This window comes from Triticum aestivum, chromosome 5B, assembly GCF_018294505.1.
Source record: "Triticum aestivum cultivar Chinese Spring chromosome 5B, IWGSC CS RefSeq v2.1, whole genome shotgun sequence".
In the NCBI taxonomy this organism is placed as follows: domain Eukaryota; kingdom Viridiplantae; phylum Streptophyta; class Magnoliopsida; order Poales; family Poaceae; genus Triticum; species Triticum aestivum.
The window spans coordinates 429,383,494-429,407,283 of NC_057807.1; the positions used below are offsets into that span (position 1 = coordinate 429,383,494).

General features: G+C 47.4%; 1 pseudogene; it reads right to left on the reverse strand.

Annotated features, from left to right (window-relative positions):
* Window positions 1-13,250: 13,250 nt before the first annotated feature.
* LOC123112267 (protein NRT1/ PTR FAMILY 8.2-like) lies at window positions 13,251-21,545 on the reverse strand (annotated as a pseudogene).
* Between the last annotated feature and the right edge of the window lie 2,245 nt (window positions 21,546-23,790).

Here is a 23,790-nt window from a genome sequence, read left to right on the forward strand (position 1 = left end):
GAAGAGTCTCCACCATATCTGAGAGGACAAAGAATCCCGACTGTTGTCGTGGGGGTAGCTTCTCCTTCTTTCCCGTGTGCTAGACAATTTGGTGTAATGCACTCGGGAACGAAAGGAGGAGCTACCTGAAGGAAATATGCCCTAGAGGCAATAATAAAGTTATTATTTATTTCCTTATTTCATGATAAATGTTTATTATTCATGCTAGAATTGTATTAACCGGAAACATAGTACATGTGTGAATACATAGACAAATAGTGTCACTAGTATGTCTCTACTTGACTAGCTCGTTAATCAAAGATGGTTAAGGTTTCCTAACCATAGACATGAGTTGTCATTTGATAAACGGGATCACATCATTAGGAGAATGATGTGATTGACTTGACCCATTCTGTTAGCTTAGCACTTGATCATTTTAGTTTACTGATATTGCCTTCTTCATGACTTATACATGTTCCTATGACTATGAGATTATGCAACTCCCGATTACCGGAGGAACACTTTTTGTGCTACCAAACTTCACAGCGTAACTGGGTGATTGTAAAGGTGCTCTACAGGTGTTTCCGTTGGTACTTGTTGAGTTGGCATAGATCGAGATTAGGATTTGTCACTCTGATTATCGGAGGGGTATCTCTGGGCCCTCTCGGTAATGCACATCACTATAAGCCTTGCAAGCAATGTGACTAATGCGTTAGTTACTGGATAATGTATTACAGAACGAGTAAAGAGACTTGCCAGTAATAAGATTTAAGCTAGGTATTGAGATACCGACAATCAAATCTTGGGCAAGTAACATATCGATGACAAAGGAAACAACGTATGTTGTTATGCGTTTTGACCGATAAAGATCTTCGTAGAATATGTAGGAGCCAATATGAGCATCGAGGTCCCGCTATTGGTTATTGACTGGAGACGTGTCTCGGTCATGTTTACATCGTTCTCGAACCCGTAGGGTCCGCATGCTTAATGTTCGGTGACGATTTGTATTATAAGTTTATGTGTTTTCATGTACCGAAGGTATTCCAGAGTCCCGGATATGATCACGGACATGACGAGGAGTCTCGAAATGGTCGAGACATAAAGATCGATATATTGGATGACTATGTTTGGACTTTGGAAGTGTTCTGGACAAGTTTGGGCATATACCAGAGTACCCAGGGGTTACCAGAACCCCCCGGGGAGTATAATGGGCCTATTGGGCCCTAGTGGAGAAGAGGAGGGGCGGCCAAGGCAGGGCCGCGCGCCCCCTCCCCCTCTAGTCCGAATTGGACAAGGAGGGGGGCGGCGCCCCCCTTTCCTTTCCCCTTCTCTCCTTCTTCCCCCTTCTCCTACTCCTACTAGGAAAGGAGGAGTCCTACTCCCAGTGGGAGTAGGACTCCCCCCTTGGCGCGCCCTCCTCCTGGCCAGCCGCCTCCCCCTAGCTCCTTTATATACGGGGGCGGGGGGCACCCCAAGACACACAAGTTGATCATTGATCTTTAGCCGTGTGCGGTGCCCCCCTCCACCATAATCTACCTTGGTCATATCGTAGCGGTGCTTAGGTGAAGCCCTGCGTCGGTAGCTTCATCAACACCGTCATCACGCCGTCGTGCTGATGGAACTCTCCCTCGAAGCTCTACTGGATCGTGAGTTCGTGGGACGTCACCGAGCTGAACGTGTGCAGATCGCGGAGGTGTCGTACGTTCGGTACTTGGATTGGTCGATCATGAAGACGTACGACTACATCAACCGCGTTGTCATAACGCTTCTGCTTACGGTCTACGAGGGTACGTGGTCGACACTCTCCCCTCTCGTTGCTATGCATCACCATGATCTTGCGTGTGCGTGGGAATTTTTTTGAAATTACTACGTTCCCCAACAGTGGCATCCGAGCCAGGTTTATGCGTTGATGTTATATGCACGAGTAGAACACAAGTGAGTTGTGGGTGATACAAGTCATACTGCTTACCAGCATGTCATATTTTGGTTCGGCGGTATTGTTGGATGAAGCGGCCCGGACCGACATTACGCGTACGCTTTCACGAGGCTGGTTCTACCAACGTGCTTTACACATAGATGGCTGGCGGGTGTTAGTTTCTCCAACTTTAGTTGAACCGAGTGTGGCTATGCCCGGTCCTTGTTGAAGGTTAAAACAACACTAACTTGACAAAATATCGTTGTGGTTTTGATGCGTAGGTAAGAACGGTTCTTGCTTAGCCCATAGCAGCCACGTAAAACTTGCAACAGCAAAGTAGAGGACGTCTAACTTGTTTTTGCAGGGCATGTTGTGATGTGATATGGTCAAGACATGGTGCTAAATTTTATTGTATGAGATGATCATGTTTTGTAACAGAGTTATCGGCAACTGGCAGGAGCCATATGGTTGTCGTTTTATTGTATGCAATGCAATCGCCCTGTAATTGCTTTACTTTATCACTAAGCGGTAGCGATAGTCGTAGAAGCAATAGTTGGTGAGACGACAACGATGCTACGATGGAGATCAAGGTGTCACGCTGGTGACGATGGTGATCATGACGGTGCTTTGGAGATGGAGATCAAAGGCACAAGTTGATGATGGCCATATCATATCACTTATATTGATTGCATGTGATGTTTATCTTTTATGCATCTTATTCTGCTTTGATTGACGGTAGCATTATGAGATGATCTCTCACTAAATTTCAAGGTATAAGTGTTCTCCCTGAGTATGCACCATTGCGAAAGTTCTTCGTGCCGAGACACCACGTGATGATTGGGTGTGATAAGCTCTACGTTCAAATACAATGGGTGTAAGACAGTTTTACACACGCAGAATACTCAGGTTAAATTTGACGAGCCTAGCATATGCAGATATGGTCTCGGAACACTGAGACCGAAAGGTCGAGCGTGAATCATATAGTAGATATGATCAACATAGTGATGTTCACCATTGAAAACTACTCCATCTCACGTGATCATCGGACATGGTTTAGTTAATTTGGATCACGTGATCACTTAGATGATTAGAGGGATGTCTATCTAAGTGAGAGTTCTTAAGTAATATGATTAATTAAACTTTAATTCATCATGAACTTAGTACCTGGTAGTATTTTTGCTTGTCTATGTTGTTATAGATAGATGTCCCGTGTTGTTGTTCCATTGAATTTTAGTGCGTTCCTTGAGAAAGCTAAGTTAAAAGATGATGGTAGCAATTACACGAACTAGGTCCGTAACTTGAGGATTATCCTCATTGTTGCACCGAAGAATTACGTCCTGGAAGCACCGCTGGGTGTCAGGCCTGCTGCAGATGCAACTTCAGACGTTGTGAACATCTGGCAGAGCAAAGCTGATGACTACTCGATAGTTCAGTGTGCCATGCTTTACGGCTTAGAACCGGGACTTCAACGATGTTTTGAACGTCATGGAGCATATGAGATGTTCCAGGAGTTGAAGTTATTATTTCAAGCAAATGCCTGGAGTGAGAGATATGAAGTCTCCAATAAGTTCTATAGATGCAAGATGGAGGAGAATAGTTCTGTCAGTCAACATATACTCAAAATGTTTGGGGTATAATAATCACTTGATTCAACTAGGAGTTAATCTTCCTGACGATAGTATCATTGACAGAATTCTTCAATCACTGCTACCAAGCTACAAGAGCTTCGTGTTGAACTATAATATGCAAGGGATGAACAAGACTATTCCCGAGCTCTTCGCAATGCTAAAGGCTGCGGAGGTAGAAATCAAGAAGGAGCATCAAGTGTTGATGGTCAACAAGACCACCAGTTTCAAGAAAAAGGGTAAAGGGAAGAAGAAGGGGAACTTCAAGAAGAACGGCAAGCAAGTTGCCGCCCAGGAGAAGAAACCCAAGTCTGGACCTAAGCCTGAGACTGAGTGCTTCTACTGCAAAGGGACTGGCCACTGGAAGCGGAACTGCCCCAAGTATTTGGTAGATAAGAAGGATGGCAAGGTGAACAAAGGTATATGTGATATACATGTTATTGATGTGTACCTTACTAATGCTCACAGTAGCACTTGGGTATTTGATACTGGTTCTGTTGCTAATATTTGCAACTCAAAACAGGGACTATAGATTAAGCAAAGATTGGCTAAGGACGAGGTGACGATGCGCGTGGGAAATGGTTCCAAAGTCGATGTGATCGCGGTCGGCACGCTACCTCTACATCTACCTTCGGGGTTAGTTTTAGACCTGAATAATTGTTATTTGGTGCCAGCATTGAGCATGAACATTATATCTGGATCTTGTTTGATGCGAGACGGTTATTCATTTAAATCAGAGAATAATGGTTGTTCTATTTATATGAGTAATATCTTTTATGGTCATGCACCCTTGAAGAGTGGTCTATTTATATTAAATCTCGATAGTAGTGATACACATATTCATAATATTAAAGCCAAAAGATGCAGAGTTGATAATGATAGTGCAACTTATTTGTGGCACTGCCGTTTAGGTCATAATATTAAAGCCAAAAGAAACTCCATACTGATGGACTTTTGGAATCACTTGATTATGAATCACTTGATATTTGCGAACCATGCCTCATGGGCAAGATGACTAAAATGCCGTTCTATGGAACAATGGAGCAAGCAACATATTTGTTGGAGATCATACATACTGATGTATGTGGTCCGATGAATGTTGAGGCTCGCGGCGGGTATCGTTATTTTCTCACCTTCACAGATGATTTGAGCAGATATGGGTATATCTACTTAATGAAACATAAGTCTGGAACATTTGAAAAGTTCAAAGAATTTCAGAGTGAAGTGGAAAATCATCGTAACAAGAAAATAAAGTTTCTATGATCTGATCATGGAGAAGAATACTCGAGCTACGAGTTTGGTCTTCATTTGAAACAATACGGAATAGTTTCGCAACTCACGCCACCTGGAACACCACAGCGTAATGGTGTGCCCAAACGTCGTAATCGTACTTTACTAGATATGGTGCGATCTATGATGTCTCTTACTGATTTACCGCTATCATTTTGGGGTTATGTTTTAGAGACGGCTGCATTCATGTTAAATAGGGCACCATTGAAATCCGTTGAGACGACGCCTTATGAAATGTGGTTTGGCAAGAAACCAAAGTTGGCGTTTCTTAAAGTTTGGGGCTGCGATGCTTATGTGAAAAAGCTTCAACCTGATAAGCTCGAACCCAAATCGGAGAAATTTGTCTTCATAGGATACCAAAAGGAGACTGCTGGGTACACCTTCTATCACAGATCCGAAGGGAAGACATTTGTTGCTAAATTTGGATCCTTTCTAGAGAAGGAGTTTCTCTCGAAAGAAGTGAGTGGGAGGAAAGTAGAACTTGATGAGGTAACTGTACCTGCTCCCTTATCGGAAAGTAGTTCATCACAGAAACCGGTTCCTGTGATGCCTACACCAATTAGTGAGGAAGCTAATGATATTGATCATGAAACTTCAGATCAAGTTACTATCGAACCTCGTAGGTCAACCAGAGTAAGATCCGCACCGGAGTTGTACGGTAATCCTATTCTGGAGGTCATGTTACTTGACCATGGCAAACCTACAAACTATGAGGAAGCGACGATGAGCCCAGATTCCGCAAAATGGCTTGAGGCCATGAAATCTGAGATGGGATCCATGTATGAGAACAAAGTGTGGACTTTGGTTGACTTACCCGATGATCTGCAAGCCATCGAGAATAAATAGATCTTCAAGAAGAAGACTGACGCTGACGGTAATGTTACTGTCTACAAAGCTCGACTTATCGCGAAAGGTTTTTGACAAGTTCAAGGGGTTGACTACGATGAGACTTTCTCACCCGTAGCGATGCTTAAGTCTATCCGAATCGTGTTAGCAATTGCCGCATTTTATGATTATGAAATTTGGCAAATGGATGTCAAAATTGCATTCCTGAATGGATTTCTGGAAGAAGGGTTGTATATGATGCAACCAGAAGGTTTTGTCGATCTGAAAGGTGCTAACAAAGTGTGCAAGCTCCAGCGATCCATTTATGGACTGGTGCAAGCCTCTCGGAGTTGGAATAAACGCTTTGATAGTGTGATCAAAGCATATGATTTTATACAGACTTTTGGAGAAGCATGTATTTACAAGAAAGTGAGTGGGAGCTCTGTAGCATTTCTAATACTATATGTGGATGACATATTGTTGATTGGAAATGATATAGAAATTCTGGATAGCATAAAAGGATACTTGAATAAGAATTTTTCAATGAAAGACCTCGGTGAAGCTGCATACATATTAGGCATCAAGATCTATAGAGATAGATCAAGACGTTTAATTGGACTTTCACAAAGCACATACCTTGACAAAGTTTTGAAAAAGTTCAAATGGATCAAGCAAAGAAAGGGTTCTTGCCCGTGTTACAAGGTGTGAAGTTGAGTCAGACTCAATGCCCGACCACTGCAGAAGATAGAGAGAAAATGAAAATTGTTCCCTATGCTTTAGCCATAGGCTATATCATGTATGCAATGCTGTGTACCGGACCTGATGTGTGCCTTGCTATTAGTTTAGTAGGGAGGTACCAAAGTAATCCAGGAGTGTATCACTGGACAGCGGTCAAGAACATCTTGAAGTACCTGAAAAGGACTAAGGATATGTTTCTCTTTTATGGAGGTGACAAAGAGATCGTCGTAAGTGGTTACGGCGATGCAAGCTTTGACACTGATCCGGACGATTCTAAATCGCAAACCGAATACGTGCTTATATTGAACGGTGGAGCTGTCAGTTGGTGCAGTTCTGAACAAAGCGTCGTGGCAGGATCTACGTGTGAAGCGGAGTACATAGCTGCTTCGGAAGCAACAAATGAAGGAGTCTGGATGAAGGAGTTCATATCCGATCTAGGTGTCATACCTAGTGCATCTGGTCCAATCAAAATCTTTTGTGACAATACTGGTGCAATTGCCTTGGCAAAGGAATCCAGATTTCACAAGAGAACCAAGCACATCAAGAGACACTTCAATTCCATCCATGACCAAGTCCAGGTGGGAGACATAGAGATTAGCAAGATACATACGGATCTGAATGTTGCAGACCCGTTGACTAAGCCTCTCTCACGAGCAAAACATGATTAGCACCAAGACTCCATGGGTGTTAGAAACATTATTGTGTAATCTAGATTATTGACTCTAGTGCAAGTGGGAGACTGAAGGAAATATGCCCTAGAGGCAATAATAAAGTTATTATTTATTTCCTTATTTCATGATAAATGTTTATTATTCATGCTAGAATTGTATTAACCGGAAACATAATACATGTGTGAATACATAGACAAATAGTGTCACTAGTATGCCTCTACTTGACTAGCTCATTAATCAAAGATGGTTAAGGTTTCCTAACCATAGACATGAGTTGTCATTTGATAAACGGGATCACATCATTAGGAGAATGATGTGATTGACTTGACCCATTCTGTTAGCTTAGCACTTGATCATTTTAGTTTACTGATATTCCCTTCTTCATGACTTATACATGTTCCTATGACTATGAGATTATGCAACTCCCGATTACCAAAGGAACACCTTGTGTGCTACCAAAAGTCACAACGTAACTGGGTGATTATTAGGGATGGCAATGGGTCGGGTTTGGGGCGGGTGGAGAGGGTCCAAATCCAACCCATGACCCATCTTCCTACCCTCTGCCCATCCACCAAATTATCCATGGGCACAACTTGTGCCCATGCTCAAACCCGCTGGATACCCACATACCCATGGAGCTCCATGGACATAGAAAAGTCAGAATGAAGCCTTCCAAAGATCAAATTAACTCATCAGCATTCACTAAAAAATGTCAACATAAGCTACATGCATAAGTAAGCAACAAGTAATACGATGAGTCCTTAAGTGTGACATACCAGAGGTTGATTCTACATCATATAGATCATGGCACCAGTTGCATATCGGATGCCATTTCCCATTGATTCCTTCTTTCTATTGTCACTGGCATATGGCCCCACATGTTGTACGGGTATCCATTGGATATCCATGGAGCACAAACTACAACCGTGCCCAACCCGTCTGTTCGTCGATATCCATATCCATGGACCCATGGGCAGAAATGCACTCCATACCCTTGCCCAACCGGGTTGGGTATCCATGGGTATCCAGATCCGTGGATAAAATTGCCATCCCTAGTGATTATAAAGGTGCTCTACAGGTGTTTCCGATGGTACTTGTTGAGTTGGCATAGATCGAGATTAGGATTTGTCACTCCGATTATCGGAGAGGTATCTCTGGGCCCTCTCGGTAATGCACATCACTATAAGCCTTGCAAGCAATGTAGCTAATGAGTTAGTTATGGGATGATGCATTACGTAACGAGTAAAGAGACTTGCCGGTAACGAGATTGAACTAGGTATTGTATACCGACGATCGAATCTCGGGCAAGTAACATATCGATGACAAAGGGAACAACGTATGTTGTTATGCGGTCTGACCGATAAAGATCTTCGTAGAATATGTGGGAGCCAATATGATCATCTAGGTTCCGCTATTGGTTATTGACCGGAGACGTGTCTTGGTCATGTCTACATAGTTCTCGAACCCGTAGGGTCCGCACGCTTAACGTTCGGTGACGATCGGTATTATGAGTTTATGTGTTTTGATGTACCGAAGGTAGTTTCGAGTCCTGGATATGATCACAGACATGACGAGGAGTCTCGAAATGGTCGAGACATAAAGATCAATATATTGGATGACTATGTTTGGACTTCGGAAGTGTTCCGGACAAGTTCAGGCATATACCGAAGTACCGGGTGGTTACCGGAACCCCCCGGGGATTATAATGGGCCTATTGGGCCCTAGTGGAGAAGAGGAGGGGCGGCCAAGGCAGGGCCACGCGCCCCTCCCCCTCTAGTCCGAATTGGACAAGGAGGGGCGGTGCCCCCTTTCCTTTCCCCTTCTCTCCTCCTTCCCCCTTCTCCTACTCCTACTAGGAAAGGAGGGGTCCTACTCCCAGTGAGAGTAGGACTCCCCCCTTGGCGCGTCCTCCTCCTAGCCGGATGCCTCCCCCCTAGCTCCTTTATATACGGGGGTGGGGGAGGGGGGCACCCCAAGACACACAAATTGATCATTGATCTTTAGCCGTGTGTGGTGCCCCCCTCCACCATAATCCACCTCGGTCATATCGTAGCGGTGCTTAGGTGAAGCCCTGTGTCAGTAGATTCATCAACACCGTCATCACGCTGTCGTGCTGACGGAACTCTCCCTCGAAGCTCTATTGGATTGTGAGTTCGTGGGACGTCACCGAGCTGAATGTGTGCTGATCGCGAAGGTGACGTACGTTCGGTACTTGGATCGGTCGATCGTGAAGACGTACGTCTACATCAACCGCGTTGTCATAATGCTTCCGCTTATGGTCTACGAGGGTACGTGGACAACACTCTCCCCTCTCGTTGCTATGCATCACCATGATCTTGCATGTGCGTAGGATTTTTTTTGAAATTACTACGTTCCCCAACACTACCATCACCGACGGTCGAATATATACACCACGTGAGCTGAGAGTTTTCAAGAAAAGACTCGACAGACCAATAATCAACCCGTGATGAATAATAATGATCTAATTTAGTTTTTGTAGTACATACATTTAATTGTACAAGTTTAATCTTTGAATTATGAACATAGGAAATGTCGTCGGACGAAGAAGGTCCCGGGGAGTGCTCCTGGTGCGGCGACAACCGGAGTTTCTGCGACAGGCCTCACCTGGACGAAGGTCGGTGCTTCAGCATTAAGCTTGAGGAGGCCTTAGATTGTGATACGGTAAGCTACGATGCAAAGTGTTTTTTCGTAATTAAGCTCGACCTCTACTACTTCAACGTGTAATTTTCGTCTTTTACAATTCGACTAGTTTATCCCGTGCCATGCAAGACGCTATGTCTTGGAGAGGATGGGTTTTGAAGATCATGAGAGGAATGAAACAAAGAAAATCAACCTAAGGACTCATCATGGTATGGATTTTGAGGTAAATCTATACAATTATGAGAGTGTATCCCATTTTGGTTGCCCGGGTTGGGAAGCACTTTGCAAGATGTATGATTTTCAAGAGGGTACGTTTGTCACCATGGATCTTGGTGATCCTGACATCGACCAAGACAATATGGACATTTGGGTCCTTGTTGATACGCTTCCAATTCTACCGCTATGTGAGTTCCTCAAACATAGTTATTAAGTAATTTATATTGTTTATTTCAAAATAGTTAATAGCTTATTTCCACTGATAGCTTATTTCCATCGATAGCTTATTTTCATTCTTCAAAGAATGTGCGGAATATGGTAGACAGAACCAACTACACCGATGGCTCTGAGTTAACTTATCAGGAGAAAAATCATCTGGTCGCATATTGTACCGAAATTGATAATTACAATGCCTTTTATCGAACTCCTCGAAATTATGGTCAATACGTGCCACTAGTGCACGTGTTGAACCACGATAACTTCCATGGAGATATCCTGGTAAGATTTTTTACTATTACGACATCCGTGCATCTTTTGCATACTTCTAAAACTGAACTACATTGCTAACTACGAAGTTATTACTATATTTTTCAACAGAAAATCCCGATGGATTGTGTGCCTCATTTGATTTATCAGAATGGTCGCCTTGATGTTTTGAACATACAGCCAGGTCGTCCTACGAATCTCACCTGTCCATAATGGATTTCTAAAACCGATGAACACATGATAATCAAAGAATGGAAAAAATGTATGGACAGTCGTAAGGAGGTTCTTGGAAGCAACATTGTGCGAAAGGCAAGAATTGGAGACAGGATAATCTCCATTCTCCATAATGGAGAGTCAGGGGCTATCTTGTTTTATGCTATTTTACCTAAGATAATATAGTAGGTCCTAACAGAATGTAGTAGGTCCTATGAGGTATAATATGTTTATGAGAGTTGATGATGATGAGTAGTTGTGATTATGTCTAGTGACCAACTTGTATGTGATGTCTCATTGAGAAAAACGATGATCATAAGGAGGTGTTATATGACAATGATGTATTATGATTATAAGTTGTTAATGATATGATGATGATGATGATGATGATGATATTTATATCATTGGGTGAAAGAACCGCGGGTTAGTTTCAAGTGGATGTCCATCCACTTGAAACTAGTCCACGGTTCTTTCTCCCAGTGATGTAATAACTTATTATGATGTAAAAACATTCTCTAAATTGCTGCAGTATGAAAACTTGTATAAAGGTGTATGAATACAACATGAAATAAAAAACAAATACGGAATAATAGTAGTAGCGCATGCTAGGAGAAGCGCTACTACTAATTACCAGTAGCGCTCATTGTAGAAAGCGTTACTACTTAGTCGATATAGCAGTAGCGCGGTCCAACCCACGCTACTGCTAACCTTTAGCTATAGCGCCTTACTAGTAGCGCTGTTCCCCGCGCTACTGATAGGCATTAAACACGCGCTACTGCTAGGGTTTTCCCTAGTAGTGTGGGCTTGTGGCGCCCTGGTGCCCCCCTCCCCCTCTAGTATTTCTCTTCACCAATAGTTTTTATATATTCTGAAATAATTCTCCGTAAATTTTCAGCTCCATCCGAGGGCTTTTATTTCTGCACAAAATAACACCATGGAAATTCTGTTGAAAACAGCGCCAGTCCGGGTTAGTTCCATTCAAATCATGCAAATTAGAGCCCAAAACAAAAGCAAAAGTGCTTGGAAAAGTAGATACGTTTGGGATGTACCAATGGTTTAGGGGTGACATGGTTGGTCGCGGGCGGGGGGGGGGGGGGCGAGGAGGGGGGGGGGGAGGACGAGTGGCACAAGCAGGCGTGGGCAGTAGATATTTTAGTACAACCCCTTTCTATTAGGGAAATGGGAGGCACCGGAGTGTAATTTTTACTCCCTTACGGCGGATTGGAGATCGGTTAGGTGCGCGTTAGAGGAGTAAAACCGACTTTTTACTCCTCTAACACCGGATAGGGAATCGGTTAAAAATCCCATAAGTGGGACAATATGAATAACACCCGATGCATATTTTTACTTTCATTCATGCAACTACAAGTAGTTTAAAAGAACTAAATATGAATAACCTCCCGGTTGCGAGCTGGCGTGAGGTGGTGCGGGACGGCGTGGAGGTCTGGTGGCGGAGTGCACAGGCCGGCGGCGGCCTGGTGCTCTTCGCCGCGAGGGAGCCCGTGCCTAGCCAGATCCATGCCGACCAGAGGTGAGGATGGATGGTTGGTGCTTGGCGGGTGGCCTGGTGGCGCGGCGGGCCTGGCGGGGCTTGGCAGCGGTGGGGTGGCGCGTTCCTGGTGGCGGCGGCGCTAGCTGGAGGCGGTGACGACTCCCACGAGCAGGTTGGTGGCGGCGCTTCGATGGCTCAACCAAGATGGAGTCTTGGCGAGCAGCGAGCAGCGTTGCTCTTCTGCTGGTGTCGCCTGGTTTCTTCCGTGGTGAGGCAGGTCCTGTTGATGCATGGTTGTCCCTTGGTGCGCGACAGCCGCTACGGGCATCCCGAACCTGGCCGGAGGTGCTGGTTGGCTGTGGGTCCTTGTGCAGGTTGGGAGTTGGCAGAGTGGCCGTGGTTACCCTGCCGGGCGGTCGGTCGTCGATCCTCGGCTTTGCAGCTACGTCGGCAAGTGTTGCGGTGGCGGCGGTGTGAGGTTTCTTGGACAGTGCCTCCGATTCCATGGAGGTGAGGAGTGGGGCTACGCCTAGATGAAAATCTTGCACGGATTCTGCCGGGCCGACGATGATGGCACCCGCGAATGTCATTCTCCTCCTTGGAGGCATCGTCGAGTGTGTTCGCCTTGCCCCTCGCGCTCTTGGAATTGGTGGATGTCTGCGGGGAAAGCCTTGATTCGGCTCTTGGATCGGCACAATGATGACGTCCTCGACTTGCTCCTCTATTGGGAGCATTGTGTTTGGAGACGCGCTGGCTCCTCGTTGCTCTCCTCCGGTGTTCGCGGTTGTCCTCGTTTGATACTCCGTGGCACTATGTACGTCCGTCGTCAGTTTGTCCTAGACGGTGGCTTCTGGGAGCGGATCGAGTCTTGCCATCTACCTGCCGCTTTCTTCTAGGCGTTCAGGGTGGATGATGCGTCGGCAAGTGATGTTGTGCAGCAGTTGGTGGTCTTGGAGGTTTCCGGCGTCGGTCGAGACACGGTTCTGCGTATCTCTCTAGGATAGGCTCTTTTGCGTTGTAGCTCGCTTGGCGTGGTGTTTGTCCTTGGTCCTGTCGAGTGTGGTGTTCGTGCTACACTCTTTGTTCGCATCGAGTATTATTCTGCCTTCTATAAAGCTATGGTATACTTACACGTACTCTTGAAAAATGTTAAGCCTTTATTTGTGAACATTTCTTGATCTGAATCGGAATTTGCGCCATTTCACAGCAATGGGGTCGTCTGTTAGAGAAGTTCCCCTAGTACGTAAGGTTCATTTAGCGGTCTTCTTGTAGTTGTACCATCGTGCGACCAGCAGGTAGGCGCCGAAGTTGCCGATGCAGAGCATGGCGAGCAGCCAGAAGAAGTATTCAAGGTGGCCCTCGTTGATGTCGTCGGAAATCCACCCGGGCCGTCCGCCCCTCGCGGTGGCACGCACCACCACGCTGACGAGCGCCGAGCTCGCGTAGTTGCCAAGCGCAAACGCCGCGGTGCAGAGCCCCGAGCAGACGCTACGCATGGCGTCCGGCGCCTGGTCGTAGAAGAACTCCATCTGCCCGATGAACGTGAACACCTCCGCCGCCCCCAACACCACGTACTGCGGCACCTGCCAGAAGATCGACATCGGCACGTACTCCGCCCCGTCGGCGCCGATGACGTGCATGCCATGGCGCGCGAAGACGCGGCGCCGCGCGGCCTCGAGCGTGCCGGCGGCGAGCATGGCGACCGTGAGCACGACGAAGCCGATGCCCATGCGCGTCAGCTGCGTGAACCCGCGGTGGTGCCCCGTTAGGCGGCGCGCAAGCGGGACGATGGCGCGGTCGTAGAGCGGCACCCAGAGCATGACGCTGAGGTAGCCGAAGACGGTGAGCACGGCCGCGGGGACGCGGAAGCTGCCCACGCGCGGGTCCAGCGTGTCCCCCTGGAGGATGAAGGTGGTGCTCATCTGCGTGTAGGCGGCCGCGAAGATGATGCCGCACGCCCACACCGGCAGCAGACGGAGCACGCACTTGAGCTCCTCCACCTGCGTCACCGTGCACAGCCGCCACGGGCTCGCCGGCCTCGCTTTGTCGTCCGCCGTCTCCACCGCTGCCTTGTCCAAGAACCTGATCGATCGATAACAACCAACCCGTGCACTGTTATTAATTTACCTATATAGTGACATGGAATGCATGCGTGGAAATTATTCTATGATTCCTAGGACTCTGTACTTTATATTTTGAAATTCCGTAGTGCATTCTTTGCTTAGTCCTAGTCCTGATCGATCATGTTGCTCCTAGTAGCACCATGTAATTTTACACGGCTCCCTGGGCATACTAGATTATTTTAGTACCCTTTGCCACATAATATAAGACGTTTTTCCTATTTTATTTGAGGGAAGACATGCTGGATTATTGTCATTGTCAAGTTCAGTGAAAGATGTCATTTTGCGCGGCAAGCGTGATAAGCAACTTAAATTAACGAGTAAATTACAAGAAACCAACACATTGAATGCTAGGTTAGCAGAAAACACTACTATACATTTTTTGGTAGAAAACACCATGTCTAGCGTAATGTTTTTTGCAAATAATACTGATCGACGCATGCGGCAGAGAGGAGGTGGCACCGGAGGAATGCCGAGGCATGTGCACACAACTTGTTCAACGTAATGCTAAAAAGAGGGGGGAGAGAGAGAGGAGGAGGAAGAGTCAACACGCCTATGTGGCATTTTTTGCCAAGTCAGCTCCTGACGAGTGAGCCCCATCTGTCATAAACATGCTCAAACGACCATAATCCGTCAATCAGTGTTATTTGCAAAAAAAAAAGCTAGACATAGTGTTTTCTGCAACAAAAATGTATAGTAGTGTTTTCTGCTAATATAATCTAGCCTTCAATGTGGTGGTTTCTTGCAATTTACTTCAAATTAACCAACAGTAAAAGATGTCATGACTAATGCACTCAAGCGACCAAAATCCAAACGGCAGTGTCTTGCATGAAATCTTGAGATTTTTTTGGGACAACGTGTGGAAATGGCCTCTACATCCAGTAAAGCAAAAGGAAGGGAAAATTGATAAAGAACTCAAAAGAAAGGAAAATTATTGATAATAAAGAACTCAAAAGAAAGCAAATTTGTTGATAAAAAAGCGAAAGCAAGAAAACTGATGTGAAACATGCTGGGCGTGCATGGGACAAACTTCTTTGATCCCACTACTACTCCTAAAGGCGCGCTGGATTATTGTCATTGTCAAGTTCAGTGAAAGATGTCATCTTGCGCGGCAAGCGTGATAAGCAACTCAAATTAACGAGTAAATTGCAAGAAACCAACACATTAAATGCTAGGTTAACAGAAAACACTACTATATATTTTTTGACAGAAAACACCATGTCTAGCGTAATGTTTTTTGCAAATAACACTGATCGGCGCATGCGGCAGAGAGGAGGTGGCACCGGAGGAATGCCGAGGCGTGTGCACACAACTTGTTCGACGTAATGCTAAAAAGAAGGGAGAGAGAAAGAGAGGAGGAGGAGGAAGGGTCAAGACGCCTATGTGGCATTTTTTTGCCAAGTCAGCTCCTGACGAGCGAGCCCCATCTATCATAAACATGCTCAAACGATCATAATCCGCCAATCAGTATTATTTGCAAAAAAAATATGCTAGACATGGTGTTTTCTGCAAACCTAGCCTTCAATGTGGTGGTTTCTTGCAATTTACTTCAAATTAAACCACAGTAAAAGATGTCATGACTAATGCACTCAGCGACCAAAATCCAAACGGCAGTGTCTTGCATGAAATCTTGAGATTTTTTCAGGACGGCGTGTGGAAATGGCCTCTACATCCAGTAAAGCAAAAGGAGGGGGAAATTGATAAAGAACTCAAAAGGAAGGAAAGTAAGAAGTGTAGCTTTTGTACTCATGACGAGACAATTAAACACCTCTTCTTTCAATGCAAGTTCGCACGTTCTATATGGTCAGTCATCCAAATAGCATCCAATTTGTATCCACCAACAAGTGTTGCCAATGTATATGGTCACTGGCTCGATGGAATACCAAATACTTTTAGTACGCTAATACGGGTGAGAACATCTGCCTTATTATGGTCGCTTTGGCTATGTAGAAACGATTGTGTTTTTAATGGCAAAACCTCTTCTTCTATGCAGGTTATTTACCGTTGTACGCACTGGCTTCGCATGTGGTCTACGCTACAGCGAACGGAGTATCAATCGCTGTTCAAGGCGGTGTGTATGCGCTTGGAGCGGGTGGCCAGGGAGGTTTTTACCCAACATGGGTGGCAACATAATCTCCGGATCGGTCCACCTCCCTCGTCGATATTGGCGTAGTTTTGGACTCATATGGCTTTACTGTTGCCAACTTGTCATTTTTTTTAATACATATTTTGCTAGACTCTTCGTAAAGGCTGTGTGCATCTTAACTATGCAGAGGCCGGGTGTCGCTCATTATGTTTTGTATCCACTTAATGCTGCATTATGAGTTAATAAAAACGCCCTTTATCAAAAAAAGGAAGGAAAGTTGTTGATAATAAAGAACTCAAAAGGAAGCAAATTTGTTGATAAAAAAGCGAAAGCAAGAAAACTGATGTGAAACATGTTGGACGTGCATGGGACAAACTTCTTTGATCCCACTACTACTCCTAAAGGCATTTCTAAGTTCTTTTTCTTAAAAAAAGGCATTTCTAACCCTTCTCTTCTAATCTAACTCGTCGAACTACTCCTCAAAAATTTACTCTCAAATTTGAGGAGTTCAAAAATGTGTGGAGGTAATCCTTTCATTAAAATTAACTCACAATAATCATTGATCTCACCTTTTCCTCTTCTTCTCCAACACACCGGTCGTTGCCGCCATCTTCTCACTCCCCCCCCCCCACCCCACCTTCCCCCCGTCGCCTTGCCCGTTCGTCGGCGCTGGAGCCGCTCCTCCTACTGCTTTCTACTTTCTGCCCCAACTTGTTCTCCCACTTCTCCAATGTCGCCCTTTACCTCTCCCAATTTGCCTAGCATAGGGATCCTCAGGTTGGTGCCGCCATTGAGGAAACCCGGGAGCGGTGTGTCAGAAGAGGGGCCATACATCCATGACGTGTTGTGGGAGCCTGCTTCCTGAAGGTGTGTGGTGGCCACCTAACATGGTCGGTTTCCACCCAGCTCCGTCCGGACAGAGGGTTAACATGGGGGGTAGGGGACGTGGGGAACCCTTCTTGGTAAGCGGTGTACCAAAGGACGGTGGCGACGACATGCATCAGCGAAGATGGACGGGCGTGGGAGAGAGATGCAATAGGAGAATTTCGGCGGCTGCTCAAATTTACTCTGAAGGGAGATGTTTGAGGCTTAGCTCAAAATTGTAGGGTCGTTAGGTAGGGTTTATCTCTTTAAAAGATTTTTTTTGAACAATTATATGTTTTTTATGGAAAAAGTTAGAGATTCCCTAAGAACCGGAATGTAACATTCGTATCGTGCACGACAGCCCTCACGGCACCCCGGAACATGCTGGTCTGATAGACGTACGCATTCCATAGTTCTAATCATGATACATATTTTGTCTTAAAATATACTCTCTCGGTTCCAAAATACTTGTCTCCATCAAATAAAGATGCTTATTTTGGGACGAAGGAAGGAAGTATGACCGTCTTTTTGTAAATTCACAAGCATGATGCTAAGGTTCCATATAGCATGGAACCATCGTTGTCTCGCAAGGTTCGGTGTTATAGAAAGGAAACAAACTCAAGGTAGCGATAAACTACAAGTCCAGAGGATAATGCCCAGGTTTTACTACGGGATAAACTTGTTTTTTCTTCAAACGGAGACATGAGATTTGCCTCATCAATTAATTAACGGGAGAATAGAGTTTACTCTTATAAAACCGCATTAGATGCAACAGTTTTTCTAGATGCAACACTCGTTACATGGTGATTACTCTGGCATGATAATTGCCTTTAACAGGAAAAAAGGTTACACACATACTCTGGATGATTCGACAAAGGGCAGCGCAAACTTTAACGTAAAAAAGTTTGCACACCAACTATGGCTGATGTCACAAAGGTTAGTGCAGATCAGCTAGGTCCGGTCTTTACTTTAATTTCTATTAATGGAAATGAGGGAACCCTTTTTGCTCCAAGAAAAAGATAGCTAGGCCCGGTCCAGGTAGACCAGACTAGACAGCGCGGTAAACCGGTAAACCCCAGTGACTCCGACATGCATGCATGGCTCAACCACGCAACATGCATGCGCGAAAGAATTTTTACGTCGTTTTAAAATTTCCCGGAAAACTTCACTTAGAGCATCTCCAACAGCCGCGCTAAACTAGCGCCGCGCCACAAATTAGTCGGTTTTAGCGCGCACGCAACACGGCGGGTCGCTCCAGCGGGCGCGCAAAAACGGCGCGCGCGCTATAACGAGTTGGGCGCGCTATCGGAAACGCCATCCCGCGCGGTGTATTTGGGGCGCCCGCTACAGCGCGCGGCACACTCGGCCGCTCGCTCTCGCACTTCCTCTCCCACTTCCACCCCTATCCGGCCGCCGCCGCCCGCGCCCCCCGGCGACCGTTCAGGCGCTTCCCCGGCCTATCCCCGCGCTTCCGCCCCATCCCCTCCTAGTCCCGTCGGCGCTCGCGCGCCACCGTCGTCGAGGAACAGCGCTCGCTGCCGCGCCGCGCCCGCAAGGTGTTCGACAAAACGCCTACAAGGTATGTATTGCTCAAACTTCATGAATTTGGTGCATGTTTTGAATTGTAGTTTTATAGTATAGTATTGAACATTGTAGATGAGTTTGTCGTATGATTCTTCCGAAGAAGAATTTGATATGGAAGAGGAAGAGGATCTTGCAACGATCCTAGCTATGCATATCAATAAAAAAACGAAGCACGGTGGTTCGGTTATGGGTCGGGAGAAAATTTGGAGAGATAGGATTGATGCCCATAACAGATTGATGAAGAACTATTTCGTGGAGAATCTCACATACTCGGAGTCGTATTTTCGTCGCCGGTTTAGGATGAGCACCGACTTGTTCAGGCGCATTGCAGAGAAACTAGCGAGCCATGACCGGTTTTTTCAGCAAAGAAGGAATGCCGCCGGAGAGCTCGGGCATAACACCTTTCTGAAGGTGACAACCGCTTTGCGTATGTTGGCATACGGTATCCCGGCTGATCTAGTTGATGATCACTTGGCTATGGGTGAGAGCCAAGCCATCATGTGTGTCAAGCGCTTTGAAGTGGGAATTGTGCAAGTGTTTGGCGAGGAGTATTTGAGATCTCCCACTGCTGAAGATGCCGCAAGGCTATTGGCGATGAACAGCGCTCGCGGCTTTCCTGGCATGCTTGGCTCAATAGATTGCATGCATTGGAGTTGGCAGAATTGTCCAAAGGCATGACATGGGCAATTCCATGGCCAAAAAAGGGTTTCACTATAATCCTTGAAGCGGTGGCCGGTCAGGAGACTTGGATTTGGCATGCATTCTTTGGAATGCCTGGATCTTTGACTGACATAAATGTTGTCAACCGGTTACCATTGATGAATAAGATTGCAAACGGTGAGTTGCCACCTGTGCAGTTTGTAGCAAATGGTCGTACGTATAATTATGGCTATTATCTAGCGGATGGCATATATCCAAAGTGGCAAACCTTCGTGAAGCCGTTGAAAAAGCCGGAAGGTAAGAAATATCTTAATTTTCATAATGCTCAGGCGGCGGCTAGAAAAGATGTGGAGAGAGCATTTGGGATTTTGCAAGCCCAATTTGCTCTTCTTCTGTATGTAAAAAAAAATTTACTGCATCATAATTTTGTTTGTACGTAATTTTTGTAAATGTATACAATAGATTTATAATTTGCAAATTAATTATAATCATTTTAGACTTAATCATATGAATACGAAGAAGGGATATCACGGTTAGTATAGCTTACTTGACATCCCTTCGGAAGGATGTTAGAGGATCCGCTTCCGAATTACGCTAGCGATGGCCGGCCGGAGCACGGACACCTGAGCCACTGACCTGAACTGGTTGGTGTGCGCGAGGCGGCGGCTCCCCTGTATCACCGACATGCCATGTCGCCTTCAAGCTCGTGCAGCAGCGTGGCATCGGCCGGGATCTCCACGTCGCACTTCCTGGCGGCGGCGACCACCACCTGCGCGATCCGGGTGAGCGGGCTGCCCCCGGGCGGCTGGTGGCGGCGGTACGCGCCGGTGCCTGCGAGGAACAGCACGAGGGCGGCCGCGCTGAGCAGTGCCGGGATACCATAGCCGAGTCGCCAGCCGTGAGCGGACTGCACCCACACCAGCACAGTGCCGCCGAGCAGCGAGCCCACGCTGAAGGTCAGGCAGAACCAGTTGAAGAAGGAGCTCTGCCGCCCGCGCTCCTCCTCGTCGGCGTCGGCGTCGAACTGGTCCGCGCCGAACGACGCCACGACCGCCTGCAGGCCGCCGCCCAGCGCCACCAGGTACAGCCCCGCGTAGAACGCCGCGCCCTCCACCGCCGCCCACGCGGTCGCCGCCACCACCCCATAACCCTGCATGCATGCATGCATGCGCCATCAAGAATCCAAGATGATGCATGTCAGTGTATCCATGAACGCGCGTGCGTAGGTGAGGTGAGGTACGCACCGCGACGGAGATGATGAGGAAGAGCGTGATGGTCCAGTATCTGCCGAGGAAGGAGTCGGCGAGGAAGGCCGCGGCGAGCGGCGTGATGGACACGGTGCCCTGCCAGTTGGTGACGTTGTTGGCCGCGGCCTTGCTGCCGGAGTGCAGCTGGACCTTGAGGTAGTTCACCAGGTTCGTCGACACGCCGAAGTAGGCCGTGTACCGGAAGCAGTTGTTCACTGCACACCATTAATTCACGCGTGCATGCATGCATGATCGATCGTTCAATCAAGAAGCATAAGTGCATAATAATTACAAGACGAAAAGGTTGCAGGCGTTACCCAGGAGCAAAATGCAGCCCCAGGAGGAGCTCCGACGATCCTTCTTGGACGGCGGCGTCCGGCGACCGGCCTCGCCGCCGTGCGAGCCTTTCGATTCTGCTTCTACAGCAGCTTCCATTGTCTCAACAGAACAGTCCGGGCCGGCGAGAGATCTACGACATAGGCGCATGCACAGCAAATGAAACCGCATCAGAGACAGCACTACACTACACACATACCTGATCTGTATGTAGTTAACACGGTTAAGAGTCTAGCGGAGACAAAATTGTTGGAGAAAACATTATACCTTGATTAGTTGACTTGACTCTTCCCCTGGCTGATGATCTGTTCGTCGCCGATCTTCCTTTGCAGCTACACCGTACGTTCTCGATGTTTATCTAGTCCCTTCCGCTCTTGGCAACGAGTTTGCATTTGGCTAGCAAGCTGCTCATCAGTGTATGGTTGTTGGCATCACAACAATGATGGGGGCTTTATAACCTCCCTTTCTAGTGAAAAAGAAGAAGAAGAAGCTGTCCAGCATATGGTTTATATAACTTGATAATTGAGAGTGAGAGCGCCGGTGGAATGGTGGAATGGCGACTGAACAATAATGGACAGTGGTGTGGCCTATATAAAGGTGAAAAAGAGTGGCTTCGACAGCACAAATCAGTGCAGTATGTAAGGTAACTCCCCCTTCCACGATGGCACCTTACATGAAACAAACTCTCTAGCGCCGGTAGACACGGTTGCCAAATCCGGCATCCTATACGGACAATGACCGTGCAATCCTCAAATTCCCGCGTCCATAGCCGCTCAAATCTGGTACCTATATCCATTCTAGAGCATTTAACCAGAATAAAAGTATGTAAATCATCAAACAGACATAGAAATGCACATATAATCAACATTTCGAGTACCAAAAGATTTCCACAGTTCACATAATCCATATAACCGACAGACAAGATCTAAACTAGATTAATTATACTTGAAATGAAAGACGGAGAGACGGTGGAACTTCACACCACTTCCTCGGCCCTTTGCCCTTCCGGTCGCCGGCGCTGTTGTAGGCATCCGGGTAGGCATCGGCGCTAGGAGGTGGGTCGTCGGAGCCATCGGAGTCAGATTCGCCGGTGATGTCGGAGGAGTCGATGAAGCCCTTCATCCTCCGGACACACGCGGTCCTACTTCCTCCCTAGCTTAGCCACTCTCGCCGCCTCGTACGCAAGCGTACGTCTCCGTCGTCGTAAGCGACCAGCGGTGGACCCACGCGAGGAGGCGCTCCTCCTCATTGGACACCGTCGGCAGCCCGTGCCAGCGGCGGGAGGACTGTGCGACCGCATCTGAGTCGTCGCCCCCTAGTAATGGAGTCATGTACCTAGGGTAGGGTCACAGACCTGATCTAAATACCCTGCCCAAGGACACCCTTAGAAGAGGTCACCTTCCAGTCGACCAACGAGGGACTCACTCGACTGACTTGAAGGACTCGACCACGAAGACTCACTCGACTACCAGGAGGTCAAAAGGCACTCTGCACTGCAACGGCCTGTAGTTAAGTAGACTTTATGGTAGTTAAGACACTTTATGTGGGACGTTACCAGTAACGCCCCGGACTTAATGTCCCTTAAACCCTTCATTACATGGGCTGGCTGGGGTCCTGGCGCACTCTATATAAGCCACCCCCTCCATGGGCAGAAGGGTTCGGCACCCTGTAACTCATATACACACAATCCACTCGACCGCCTCCGGGCTCCGAGACGTAGGGCTTTTACTTCCTCCGAGAAGGGCCTGAACTCGTACATCCCTTGTGTTTACAACCTCTCCATAGCTAGGACCTTGCCTCTCTATACCTACCCCCCACTCTACTGTCAGACTTAGAACCACGACAGTTGGCGCCCACCGTGGGGCAGGTGTTTTTAGCAATTTTGTGGAGAAGTTGCGATTCTTCCGAGTACTTTCATCATGGTGGCTGCTGGAGTTTTGGTCGAGGGTCGAGAGATCCGTCTCGGCGCTCTCACCTTCATCGCCGACGACTCTGCCTGGCTCCAGGAGGCTCCACTCGACGTTGATGCGCTCCCCGTCCGCGGTGCGACGCATTTTCGCGCATGTGTCCGCGGTGTTCTGCTGCGGCAACCGTCGACCCCGTATCGGTCGACATCCCCATCGACCACCCTCCCGGTCTCCCGCCAGCGCAAGCGCTCGGGCCGGTCGAGGATTCAGCGGTGGGTGAGGCACGCGGTGGCTCGCCAGACGGCCACCACCCAAGTTGCGGCAATCGAGCTCGACGAATCTCTCTACGGCCTGTTCGATCTGTCGACTGGCTCCGTAGAGACCGCATCCGAGTGCGATAGCAGTGATCCAGCGGCGGAAATCATGATGGTCGACGGGCCCCGCAGTCCCCCTGGCTTCGCCCGTGATGGTGGAGCAGGCGACGGAGGCGACCCCGCACGAGACCACGAAGAGTACCAGCCCGAGCCACTCGACTCTCTGCAAAGAGAAGAACTTCACCGCAGGAACGTGGATGTCCTGCGTACTCCCATCGCAGGAGAAACCCCCGAGGCTCACGCCTTGGAGGAGGCACGTTTGGCCAACTTGGCCGAACGCACTCGACTGGAGAATCTTCAGCGAGCACTCGACGAGCGCGCGCGGCAACGAGTTCCCGACACCAGTCGACGTCAACTCTTCCCGCCGACTCAGGTATATCGAACCCCAATCCAGAATTTGGCAGCTGCGACCCGTATAGCAGAGTCCATCCAGCCCTCTCAGTCGGAAGCTGGCAGAGGCTTGATGCAGATCAGGGATCTGCTCCGGGCAGCAGGAGATCA